The sequence below is a fragment of the Rhinoderma darwinii genome, chromosome 5, assembly GCF_050947455.1.
Source record: "Rhinoderma darwinii isolate aRhiDar2 chromosome 5, aRhiDar2.hap1, whole genome shotgun sequence".
NCBI lineage: Eukaryota > Metazoa > Chordata > Amphibia > Anura > Rhinodermatidae > Rhinoderma > Rhinoderma darwinii.
Genome location: NC_134691.1, coordinates 256,277,190 through 256,291,082, shown reverse-complemented (window position 1 = coordinate 256,291,082; position 13,893 = coordinate 256,277,190). Strand labels below are relative to the sequence as shown.

The following is a 13,893-nucleotide window of genomic DNA, read 5'->3' as shown; positions in this document are numbered from 1 at the left end:
TCCAATCATGTGTGATACTGTCTGCTCAGCCACTGTATCTAATCCTATTATGTGTGATACTGTCTGCTGAGCCACTGTATCTAATCCTATCATGTGTGATACTGTCTGCTGAGTCATTGTATCTAATCCTATCATGTGTGATACTGCCTTCTGAGCCACTGTATCTAATCCTATCATGTGTGATACTGTCTGCTGGGCCCTATATCTAATCCAATCATGTGTGATACTGTCTGCTGGGCCACTGCATCTAATCCTATCATGTGTGATACTGTCTGCTGAGCCACTGTATCTAATCCTATTATGTGTGATACTGTTTGCTGAGCCAATGTATCTAATCCTATCCATAGTTTATGGGGTCGTAGTGCTATAGATAGGCTGTCTCCTATACACACACATTTTTTTTTGCGCGGACACATATGTACTGGGGCTATTTCCCCTGACATTTTAAGCCCGGAAGGTATGTTCACACGGCAGCGTCCGTTACGGCTAAAATTCCGGTGCTGTTTTCAGGAGAAAACAGCTCCGTAATTTCAGACGTAATGGCATGTGCAGGTGTCTTTCGCTGCGTCCCTTACGGACGTAATTGGAGCTGTTTTTCCATTGAGTTAATGGAAAACGGCTCCATTTACGTCTGAAGAAGTGACAGGCACTTCTTTGACAGCGGCGCATAAAAAAAATGACCGTCGGCACAGAACATCGTAAGACCCATTCTAATGAATGGGCAGATGTTTGCCGGCGCTTTTGAGCCGCATTTTCGGACGTAATTCAATGCTAAAACACCCGAATTACGTCCGTAAATAGGGTGTGTGAACCCAGCCTTAGTGACGCCCTGGCTGCTAGTGCTGCATTGTTGGGTCACTTAGAAGACCCAGCGATGCAGCTGAAAGCTGCGGACCGTCGGCCATGAGGAGTTTGCGTTGGGGGGGGGGCCCAATAAGAACTTTTTCATCGGGGCCCATGAGCCTTTAGCTACGCCCCTGCCCACAGGTATTTTTTATTCTGCTTATATACAAATTATTCGTTCAACATTTAATATGACATCGAGGTTACATTTTGATTTTGCTATGGTAATAGATACATATTTAAGAATACATTTTTATTTTTTTATTTATCATTAATCATGATTAATTATTATTATTTCCACTTCATTATTATTATAATTATTATTATTATTTATGATTATCATTAAATAAAGATTCTGTAAATTAATGCTATTGACAAGTACAAAACTAAAGAATCCTCCTGTTAAAATTTATTTATATTATTTTGCACTAATTTTATTAATTTAATTTATTTTATTTATGTAGTAACACCCTTTCCCCTTATATTATATTGATGTCCTTTTTCTGTTGATAATTTACCAGTATCTCATTATACATTTGAACTGACGTATGGAAGATAATAAAAGCAAGGGACTCGTAATATTAATATTTCTGTTAAAGTTTCCATACATTTATAGCTATTTCTATATACTATGCCTTGATCTTTTGGCTTATCTCCTGTAATTATCCAGTCTCTCTTAGATTTGGCTATGTTGTGTAAACATTTGATACAATCCTGGATTCAGTCAGAAGTATCATTACGCACTGCAATATTGGAATATATCTAAAATACTATTGATTGGTTCCCATTCCTGTCAATCAGGATTCTTACCTATTTGAAGTCTGTTTGTTTTGCGGCCACCACCCCTGGAAGAAGCCGGAAAATACCTGTGAAACGCGCGTCAGTTTTTTAATATATTTCAGCAATGTTATAGTTCTAACACTTACTCCATACACTGGTTTCCTAGCCCTTATCTGCTTAATACTCGATTGTGGCAGGATATCTGCCGGAGTCAGGCACTTGCCATCGCTGTGTGTGGCCATTCATCATGTTTGGTTCGAGCAATAGGGACCGTGTTGGACTGTACTGAATTGTGCTGACCTTGCACTCAGACAGCTGAACACGGCTCACCTACTGCCACTCTCCATGCAAAATTTACTTCATACGGCATTGCTTAAGATTACGCTCTGTCTGTTATCTCAACGATTTCCTCCATCGATGGGCTTTAATTTACAGCCCGATGACGGAACATTCAAGCATGGCGTTTAATATGGACCTGTGTCCTTTTGCACTTGTATAATGGCACATTACTTTATCCCTGACGGGTCTTAAGGGCATGTCCACAGCCATTTAATCCCCTATTGTTACTTAAGAGATACACTAGTTTGTTACCTTAGGCAGCTATCACTATCAAAAATAGACATTACACAATACTTCTCATTTAATCATAGGTGGGTGACACCTGGTATTTTAGGTCAGGATTCACCTATCCAGGATATTGGTAACTTGCTCTACAATGGTTATAGGCTTCCAATAATACTTATACGGAGTATGTTCATTATAGGACATATATTTGTCTACAGTGCTAAGTGAGGGGTCATTTGCACTGAATATTTACCATTTAACATTGTTCTTTTTAATTACATATTTAATAAAACTTTTTTATTTTTTACATTCCACTCAATCACACTACTTTCCTACTATTCCTTCCCTGCTTCTATATACATAATTATTCTGGTGGTGTACACCTAGTGTGGTTTCATTGCTCCAATTATCTATAAAACTGTAAGAGGGCATACATCTATTACATATCTCTTTATTGTAATGATATCACAAAATATTTTGTCTTTATTCCTAGACATGTTCTATTTTGATGATATCACAAAAGTGTATTTCTCTATTCCAAGACTATGCTCTATTGCATTTATGTCCCAATAGTTTTGTGTGTATTCCTAGGCTGTGCTCTTTTATGATGATGTCAAAATAGAGGTTGTGTTTTTTCCTAGTATATATTCCATGGTGGTGATGTCATAATAGTGTTTGTCTGTATTCCTAGACTGTGATCTATTGTGATGATGCCACAATAGTATTTATCTTTCTTCCTAGGTGTTGGTTTATTGTCATGACGTTACAATAGGGTTTGTCTTTTTTCCTAGGCTGCGTTTTTTTGTGTTGAAGTCAAATTAGACTGTGACTACATTTATAAATTTTGTGTGATGTCACAATATTGTTTATATTTATTCATATGTTGTGTTCTATTTTGATGATATCACAATAGTATTTGCATTAATGTCTAGGCTTCGTTATATTGTAGTGATGTTACAATATTGTTTTCTTATTCCTAGGCTATATTGTATCTTGATAATGTCATGCACGCGGGATGCCAGTAGGGTGAGAGAGGGTGCCCCCTCCCTCTAAAACCTCTCAGATGCAGCGTTCGTTATAAAGCGCCACATCTGAGGGGTTAAATGTGATTGGAGACCACTGCTAGTGGTCTCCGATCGTTGCCCTGAAGCCCGAGGCTGTTAGCAACAGACCGGACTTCAGGAGCACGCCGCACGATGCAGGAAAAGTTCTTCTGAAGTGCCGACGTGAAAAGGCGACACTTCAGAAGAACTACCCCAAACAGCAGACATTAAAACACTATACGTCGGTCGTTAAGAGGTTAAGCAGTGTTGTATTGTGATGATGTCACAATAGACTGTCTTCATTTATAAATTGTGTTATATTGTGAGTACACAACAGTGTTTGTCTTTATTTCTAGATTGTGTGCTATTATGATGATGTTCTAGCAGATGGTATCTTCATTTATAAGCTGTGTTCTATTGTGCAGATCTCACAATAGTCGTTGTCCTTATTCCTAGGCTGTGTTCTACTGTGATGTCACAATAGTGTTTGCCTTCATTCCTTGGCTTTTGTGTATTGTGATGATGTCACAAAGTGTTTGTTTTATTCCTAAACTGTGTTTTATTGTGATGATGTCACAAATTGTATTAATTTATAAGCTGCATTCTATTTTAACCCCTTCCCGCTTTGGTAACTTTTGACCTTCCAGACAGAGCCTCATTTTTCAAATCTGACATGTTTCACTTTATGTGGTAATAACTTCGGAAAGCTTTTACCTATCCAAGCGATTCTGAGATAGTTTTCTCGTGACACATTGGACTTTATGTTGCTGGCAAAATTTGGTTGGTACATTTAGTATTTAATTGTGAAAAACACAATTTAGTGAAAAAATGCAAAAATTAGAATTTTTCAAAATTTTAATGTATCTGCTTGTAGGACAGGCAGTTATACCACACAAAATTGTTGCTAATTAACATCCCCCATATGTCTACTTTAGATTGACATCGTTTTTTGAGCATCCTTTTATTTTTCTAGGACGTTACAAGGTTTAGAAATTTAGCAGCAATTTCTCACATTTTCAAGTACATTTCAAAAGGCTATTGTTTCAGGGACCATTTCAGTTGTGAAGTGGCTTTTAGGGCCTTATATTTTAGAAACCCCCAAAAAGTCACCCTATTTTAAAAACTTCACCCCTCGAAGTATTCAAAACAGCATTTAGAAAGTTTCTTAACCATTTAGACGTTTCACAGGAATGAAAGCAAATTAGAGGTAAAAAAGTTTTACCAAAGAAACGCAACTCAATATTTATTGCCCAGGTTCTGCAGTTTTAGGAAATATCCCACATGTGGTCCTAGTGTGGTAATTTACTGAAGCAGAGGCCTCAGAAGCATAGGATCACCTAGAGGATTTTGGGCCTCCATATTATTAGAATATATTTTAGGCACCATGTCAGGTTTGAAGGGCTCTTGAGGTGCCAAAACAGTGGAAAACCCCCAAAAGTGATCCCATTTGTAAAACTACACCCCTCAAGGAAATTATCTAGAGGTATAGTGAGCATTTTAACCCTACAGGTTTATTGTAAAAATTATTGGAAATAGGCCATGAAAATGAAAGCATGAATGGTTTGCAGAGGCCATGTTGCATTTGCAAAGCCCCTGAGGGGACAAAACAGTGGAAACCCCCTACAAGTAGCACCATTTTGCAAACTACACCCATTGAGGAAATTATCTATGGGTATAGTGAGCATTTTGACCCTACAGGTTTTTTGTAGAAATTATTGGAAGTAGGCCGTGAAAATGAAAATATACATTCTTTCAAAGGAAATGTAGGTTTAGCTTTTGGAGATCACATTAAGCAGGAATGGTTTGCTGAGGCCATGTTGCATTTGCAAAGACTCCGAGGGACCAAAACAGTGAAAACGCACAAAAAGTGACTCAATTTAGGAAACCACACCCCTTGAGGATTCATCTAGGGGTGTAGTGTAGTGAGCATTTTGACCCCACAGGTGTTTCATAGATTTTATAAGAATTGGGCAGTGAAATAAAAACAATTCTTTTTCTTGAATAAGACGTAGCTTTAGCTTAAAATTTTTCATTTTCTCAACAAATAAAAAAAAGAACCCCAACATTTGTAAAGCAACTTCTCTCGAGTACGAGAAATACCCCATATGTGGACATAAACTGCTGTTTGGGCACACAGTAGGGATCATAAGAAAAGGAGCGCCATTTGTCTTTTGGAGCACATGTTTTGCTGGATTGGTTTCTTGACACCATGTCGCTTTTGCAAAGCCCCTAATGTACCAGTACAGTGGAAACTCCCCAAAAGTGACTCAATTTGGGATACTACACCCCTTGAGGAATTTATCTAGGGGTGTAGTGAGCATTTTGACCCCACAGGTGTTTCATAGATTTTATTTGAATTGGGCAGTAAAAATAAAAATTACATTTATTTTTCCAATAAGACAAAGCTTTAGCTCCAAATTTTAAATTTTCTCAAAAAATAAAGGAGAAAAAGCACACCAACATTTGTAAAGCAACTTCTCCCGAGTACGGCAATACCCGATAAGTGGTCATAAACTGCTGTTTGGGCACACTGCAGGGCTAAGAAGGGAAGGAGTGCAATTTGGCTTTTGGAGTACAGCTTTTGCTGGATTGGTTTCTGGTCGCTATGTTGCATTTGCATGTGGGACCAAAACAGTGGAAACCCCCCAAAAGTGACCCCATTTTGGAAACTAAACGTCTCAAGGTATTCACCTAGTGGTATAGTGAGCATGTTAACCCCACAGGTGTTTTTCAGAAATTAGTGTGCCCTCGATATTGCATAGTGAAAATGGGATTTTTTTTCCATAGATATGCCAATATGTGGTGCCCAGCTTATGCCACCATAACAAGACAGCTCTCTAATTATTATGCTGTGTTTCCTGGTTTTAGAATCACCCTACATGGGGCACTTATCATTTGACTGGACATACGACAGGGCTCTGGAGTGAAAGAGTACCATGCGAAGTTGAGGCTTAATTTGGCGACTTACACAGTATTGGTTCACAATTGCAGGGCTCTAATGTGAAATAATAAAAAAAAACCCTGAGAAGTGACCCCATATTGGAAACTACACCCCTCATTGCGCTGCGGATGGTGCAAATAAAAATTACAATTTTTCTCCAGATATGCCATTTCAGTGGCACATATGTCATGACCAGCTTATGCCACTGGAGACACACACCCCAAAAATTGTTAAAAGGGTTCACCCAGGTATGGCGATGCCATAGATATGTGGAAGTAAACAGCTGTTTTGGCACGCTGTAGGACTCAGAAGGGAGGGAGCACCATTGGCTTTTAAAGCGTAGATTTTGCTTGGTAGTAGTTTCCTGGAGATATGTTTGGGCCCTATCCTTCCTGGTTACCTAATTTTAGGTCCTCGATAAATCACCTCTTGAAACAGAAGAAATGTTCCCCTCGGGCCTGCACAACTGCATATTTTTATTTTCTGACATATTGGAGCCTTATCGGTATTGGTTCAGAGTGCACTAGACTTATAGGAGGTGCACGAATAGGGTCCCAACCCAATCGTATGTAGAGAAGTATTTGGCACACAGACAAATGTGGTTCAAAAATTCTTTCGTTTTATTCATATTGTATTCAAATGCCATGGGCGGAGTGCGTGCAACGTTTCAGTCCAAAAAGACCTTCATCAGGCACTAAAGGTGTACAAAATATTACACGTAAATATCTAGGCATCATTTTTGCACAATATGTGTATCATATCTCATAACACAAATGAAGTAGCAATTTATCGAGACAAGAAATTAATAAAATAAATAATAAAGACAAGACAAGAACAGAATTCATATGCAAAACACATACATTGTTCATACTTTGTCAATATCTATGCATATAAGGCATTACATTTGATGCAAAAAAATGTAAAAAATCAAAAGCATGAGCATGTGTATGCCAAACGGGAGACATCACATCCGTGGTACCATATCCAAGGCTAAAGGTGTAATACAAGCTAGATTATCTCTCAGAGACCATGTTTAAATCGTATAATGACTTGACGAATAAGGGTAATCCTCTACAGTTATCACATATGTATATTCAAGGAAATACATCTGGGTACACTTATAGTGTTATGTCGGTAATCCAAAATGCCAAAATTCTGTGACTGGAAACACCACTGTGAAGCACACAATGACACATATATAATGCAAGATATCCAATGATCCTGTAGACGCTCCCTCAATCTGGTTCCCATACTCAGGAAAAATACATAAATATCGTAGCGTGGAGAATGATATAAACATAATGCACCACATAATGAAAAGCAGTTGCGTTGTTGGTATACTGACAGTATCCTCATATCATGGAGAGCATAGAATCTATACAGTAAAACATGTACACTTGTATATAGTGCTCTGTATGGCTCGTAGAGACACTGTCCCATCCGTACTACTTAATGGGGTGCTGCATATGTGTCCTCAATATCAACACTAGTTACCCCTATTATATAATGACTGTCCTGGAATGGGCAACGTGCATGTTGTATCTCAGTTACTATGTGATACATAGTGGTGGCAGGAGAGAGGCTGTAAAGGGTGAAGGGATTACAATAACCAAGTATCCTTACCTAGAACCCTGTTGGCGTGGATGTATCCTGCTGATGAGCGCTGTCGTTCATATCGCGGCTTACTGCTCGTTTTTGGCGCTAACTGCAGTGTTTACTATTGCAGTTTAAATGCTCTGTGTCTGGGGCGGGCAGTGGGAGGTTCTCCGTGAGCGTGATTGGCCGCTCGTCACTCAGTGGGCGTCTCTGAGTGCGTGATTGGCTGCACGTTACTCAGAGGGAATTTCTATGACAGATGGGGATGTGTCGTATGACGCCGTTGTCAGGGCCGTGCCTGGCCAAAGTAAATTTGTTCTCGTAGATCTGGCTCTCTGGTTAAACCTGCACTGTTACCAAATTACATAGCCACTCAGGGGCAGTTAAGCTATCGGATCTAACTGGATGGGTACAGTGATTACGTATATTTAAGAGGTATTACAAGCTGTGTGTGTCTTAATATTGGATGGGCACAGTGAGTACGTAAATTATTAGGAGGTATATAAGCTGTGTGTGTCTTAATGATGGATGGGTACAGTGAGTACGTATATTATAGATATGTTACTGATAGATAACAGTGCTACCTGTATATTACTATCACTACGTATGACGCCCTTGTCGGGGGCGTGTCTAGCTAAAGGTAATGAGCTCTCATAGATCTGGCTCTCCGGTTAATATCGCCAGTTTACATGAACACTGAGGGGCAGATAGAATAACGTGATTAGACTAGACGGGTACAGCTAGGCCGTATATTATTGAGAAGTATTATAGTAACTAATTACTTTTTTACTCCATAACAGGCACGCTGATCTATCATATGGCATACCACACACCTCCATCCGGTCCTTCCAGACTACGGTATCCTTGCAAATACTGAGTATTGAGTTTAGTATTAAGTATTTAGACAACTGGATCATACGTAGTGGTAGTACAACTTTATCAGCAACATATTCAATATACAGGTTTGAAATATCAGACACTAAACCTCAGCTGCACCATATGGGATCTACACTAATACATCCAGCGCCACTACCCACATAGCTTATAATACTTCTCAATAATATACGGACTAGCTGTACTCGTCTAGTCTAATCACGTTATTCTATCTGCCCCTCAGTGTTCATGTAAACTGGCGATATTAACCGGAGAGCCAGATCTATGAGAGCTCATTACCTTTAGCTAGACACGCCCACGACAACGGCGTCATACGTAGTGATAGTAATATACAGGGAGCACTGTTATCTATCAGTAACATATCTATAATATACGTACTCACTGTACCCATCCATCATTAAGACACACACAGCTTATATACCTCCTAATAATTTACGTACTCACTGTGCCCATCCAATATTAAGACACACACAGCTTGTAATACCTCTTAAATATACGTAATCACTGTACCCATCCAGTTAGATCCGATAGCTTTACTGCCCCTGAGTGGCTATGTAATTTGGTAACAGGGGTGCAGGTTTAACCAGAGAGCCAGATCTACGAGAACACATTTACTTTGGCCAGGCACGCCCCTGACAACGGCGTCATACGACACATCCCCATCTGTCATAGAAATTCCCTCTGAGTAACGTGCAGCCAATCACGCACTCAGAGACGCCCACTGAGTGACGAGCGGCCAATCACGTGTACATGTTTTACTGTATAGATTCTATGCTCTCCATGATATGAGGATACTGTCAGTATACCAACAACGCAACTGCTTTTCATTATGTGGTGCATTATGTTTATATCATTCTCCACGCTACAATATTTATGTATTTTTCCTGAGTATGGGAACCAGATTGATGGAGCGTCTACAGGATCATTGGATATCTTGCATTATATATGTGTCATTGTGTGCTCCACAGTGGTGTTTCCAGTCACAGAATTTTGGCATATTTGGATTACCGACATAACACTATAAGTGTATCTGTGATAACTGTAGAGGATTACCCTTATTCGTTAAGTCATTATACGATTTAAACATGGTCTCTGAGAGATAATCTAGTTTGTATTACACCTTTAGCCTTGGATATGGTACCACGGATGTGATGTCTCCCGTTTGGCATACACATGCTCATGCTTTTGATTGTTTACATTTTTTTGCATCAAATGTAATGCCTTATATGCATAGATATTGACAAAGTATGAACAATGTATGTGTTTTACATATGAATTCTGTTCTTGTCTTAATTTTAAACTTTATTATTTATTTTATTAATCTCTTGTCTCGATAAATTGCTACTTCATTTGTGTTATGAGATATGATACACATATTGAGCAAAAATGATGCCTAGATATTTACGTGTAATATTTTGTACACCTTTAGTGCCTGACGAAGGTCTTTTTGGACCGAAACGTTGCACGCACTCCGCCCATGGCATTTGAATACAATATAAATAAAACAAAAGAATTTTTGAACCACATTTGTCTGTGTGCCAAATATTTCTCTATTGGAGCCTTAACTAACTTTATTTTTTCATAGACGTAGTGGTCTGAGGGTTGTTTTTTTGTGGGACGAGCTGTGGATATTATTAGTACCATTGTGGGGTACGTGCGACAGGGGCGTAGCCAGGGGGGGGCAGGCGGGGCATGTGCCCCGGGCGCAAGGGAACGGGGGGCACCGAAGAGCAGCTGATCGATGCTGACAGGCGCCACGTATGTAGGGCACCTGCAGCAGCTTAGGAAGAGCCAGGAAATTAGTGCGTTCTGACTGGGGTCTGGGACGGCCAGGGAGTGGACCAGTCCAGTCACCTGACTTGTCACCTGATCTCACATCAGTGACATGAGGTCAGATGACTCAGGTCAGGGGACAGGTCCACTCCCGTGCTGCAGCCTTCCAGCTCTGAAGTTATACATGCCGAGAAGCAGAGAGGAAGCTCCGCCCATAGCCCGTCCTGACCTGTCAGCAAGGAGACATGGTGAGTGTCTGTGTGTATATGTGTGTGTAGTGTGAATACAGTGTGTGTCTCTGTCTTAGTATGTGTATATGTTACAGTGTGTGTGTGTGTGTGTGTGTGTGTGTGTGTGTGTCTCTGTCTGTCTGTGTCTCTGCATGTGTTTGTCTCTTATATCTACTACATTATCTGTACTCAGAGAGTTATCAGTGTGCTATCAGGACCGCAGGTAACATCTACTACATTATTTGTACTGTGTAGCAGAGCTGAGATTGTAATTTAGAACAATGTGTTATCTGTGGTGTTACATAGGACTGCAGGGGACACTACATTATCAGTACTCAGAGAGTTATCACTATGTGTTATCTGTGGTGTTACATAGGACTGCAGGTAACATCTACTACATTATCTATACTCAGAGAGTTATCATTGCGTTATCTGTGGTGTTACATAGGACTGCAGGGGACACAACTACATTATCAGTACTCAGAGAGTTATCACTATGTGTTATCTGTGGTGTTACATAGGACTGCAGGCAACAGCTACTACATTATCTGTAATCAGAGAGTTATCACTATGTGTTATCTGTGGTGTTACATAGGACTGCAGGCAGCAGTTACTACATTATCTGTACTCAGAGTTATCACTGTGTTATCTGTGATGTTACATAGGACTGCAGGTAACACTACTACATTATCTGTGCTGTGTACATATGTGCCTGTGTGCGTATATATGGGTCTGTTTGTGAATGTGTCTTTGTGCTTGTATATTTGTGCCTTTTATGTATTTGTATATGTTCCGGTCTGTGTCTTTATCTGCCGGTGTGTGTGTGTGTGTGTGTGTGTGTGTGTGTGTGTGTGTGTATATGTGTCTGTACGTCTATATATTTACCTGTATGTATGTATTCCAGAATGTGTGTGTATATATTTGCCTGTATGTCTAAATATCTGTCTTTATGTATGTACAGTATATATGTTCTAGTGTGTCCATATATGTGGTTACGTTTTGGTTTGTGTAGGGGGCGGCAGTAGAGAGTCCCGCACAGGGCGCCATCCAAGCTAAGGCCGGCCCTGGCTGTCACCAACCCTAGTCAGAAGGAACTCTGCCGCTGCCTGCGCCGCATGACCTCCTCGGCTTCTCCGGTAAATCACACTAGGCAGAGCGGAGAGTGGTAGCGGAAGGCTAGCGCTCACCGGTCTGTTCACTGTGTGGCGCTAAGTACAAGGGGTGGGAGTGTGGCGCTATTTAAAACGGGGGAATGTGGCGCTATTTACAAGGGGGGGAGTGAGGCGCTATTTACAAAGGGGCAGCGGGCTGTGTGTGGCACTATCTACAAGGGGGGGGAGTGTGCCGCTATCTACTAGGGGGGAAGCGGGCTGTGTGTGGCGCTATCTACAGGGGGCTGTGTGTGGCCTCTTTAATTTATTTTCTGTTCATTTATTTTTATGTTAATTACATTATAGAACTATATCGGTTGTAAAATGTAGAAATGCTTTTGAACTCGCGTTACATTAAAAAAATTGTGAAAAAAATTACACCTCATTGATTGTTAGGGAAAGAAAACATGGCGAGGGGGAAGGAGATGTCGGGAAATAAGTTGGGGGGGGCGCCAATCTGAATCTTTGCCCCGGGTGCAGGAGAACCTAGCTACGCCTCTGACGTGCGACTTTTTGATCACTTTTTATCCTATTTTTTGGGAGGCAAGGTGACCAAAAAACAGCAATTCTGGCATAGTTTTTGTAGTTTTTTTTTATACAGCGTTCACCATGCAACATAAATTACATGTTAACTTTATTCTGCGGGTCAGTCCGATTTCGGCGATACCTAATTTATGCCAGTTTTTTATGTTTTACAACTTTTTGCACAATAAAATTACTTTTGAGAATGTATTTTTTCTGTCGCCATGTTGTGAGAACTATAACTTTTTCATTTTTTCGTCGACGGAACTGTATCAGGGCTTGTTTTTTGCGAGTCGAGCTATAGTTTTTATAGGTACCATCGCTTTCGATCGCTGCATCCAAAGGGTTAATGGCAGGGATCGGAGCTATCTCCGGTTACTGCTGTTACAGGTGGATGTCAGCTGTAACATACAGCTGCCATCCACTGCTGATTACGCCGGCTGAGTTCCTGAGCCGGCGCAATCTTGCCGATGGCTACGGAAGCTTTTAGGCCCTGCCTCTGGGTGGAGGCTGGAAGTTTTCCGTGCTAGGCAGACCGGTAGGCCACTATTAGGCCTCCGGTTGCCATTGCAGCCACCGACACCCCAGCGATTTTATTGCTGGGGTGTCGATGAGCTGAAAAAAAATTAAATGCAGCGATCGCTTTTGACCGCTGCATTTAAGGGGTTAATGGCGGGGATCGCAGCTAATTCCGCCCCCTGCCATTACAGCAGGGTGTCAGCTGTAAGATACAGCTGACATCCAGGGATGATGGCATCGACTCAGCTTCTGAGCCTCTGCCATCCATTTGTTGTAAGTATGTGACATTTTGTGGGAAGCACTGGCTTTCCATGACATATACTTACGACAAATGTCGGGAAGGTGTTAAAGATGTGAAAATATTGTTTGTCTTAATTAATTTTTCTGTGTTCTATCGTTGTCATGTCATAATGGTGTTTTAATTTGTTGGCTATATTTTTTGTGATGATGACACAAATGTCTTCATCTTTACTTCTAGACTATGTTCTTTTGTGGTGATGTCACAATAAACTGTGTCTTTATCTATAAACTGTGTTCTATTGTGATGATGTAACAATAGTTTTTATCTTTACTCCAATTAAGGTGTAGAAACATTTCAAAGATGATCTAGAGAAATGAGAAGCCCCTAGAGGTAAATTTCCAGTGTCATAGCGTAGGGTCTGAATACTTATCTCCATGCGAAATTTGAGTATTTAAATTTTTAATAAATTCACAAAAAAATTCTAAAATTCTGTTTTCACTTTGTCATTATGGGGTATTTAGTGCAGAATGATGGGGAAAAACTTGAATTTTATTTATTTTTTTTATCACAAGGCCTCATCATAAAAAAATGTGAAAAAGATGGATGGGTCTGAAGACTTTCTGAATGCACTGTAAATTCATTGTGAGGCCACATCTTGAATATGGAATTCAGTTTTGGGCTCCAAATTGTAAAAATTGATATAGGAGAAGTAGAGAGTTTTCAAAGGCGGGCGATTATTAAAGAGGCTCTGTCACCACATTATAAGTGGCCTATCTTCTACATAATGTGATCGGCG

The 13,893-nt window shown here is 40.2% G+C and overlaps 1 protein-coding gene and 1 long non-coding RNA gene across 4 annotated transcripts in view; both read left to right on the top strand.

Moving 5' to 3' along the window:
• The window catches only part of LOC142651860 (epidermal growth factor receptor-like), a 284,853-nt gene that overhangs the window by 58,177 nt on the left and 212,783 nt on the right, over positions 1-13,893 (top strand). The gene's annotated exons all lie outside the window — the stretch shown is intronic.
• On the top strand, positions 8,061-10,185 carry LOC142651861 (uncharacterized). Its single transcript, XR_012847723.1, has 3 exons — positions 8,061-8,202; positions 8,568-8,625; positions 9,563-10,185. It is a non-coding gene; the product is annotated as an uncharacterized LOC142651861 (long non-coding RNA).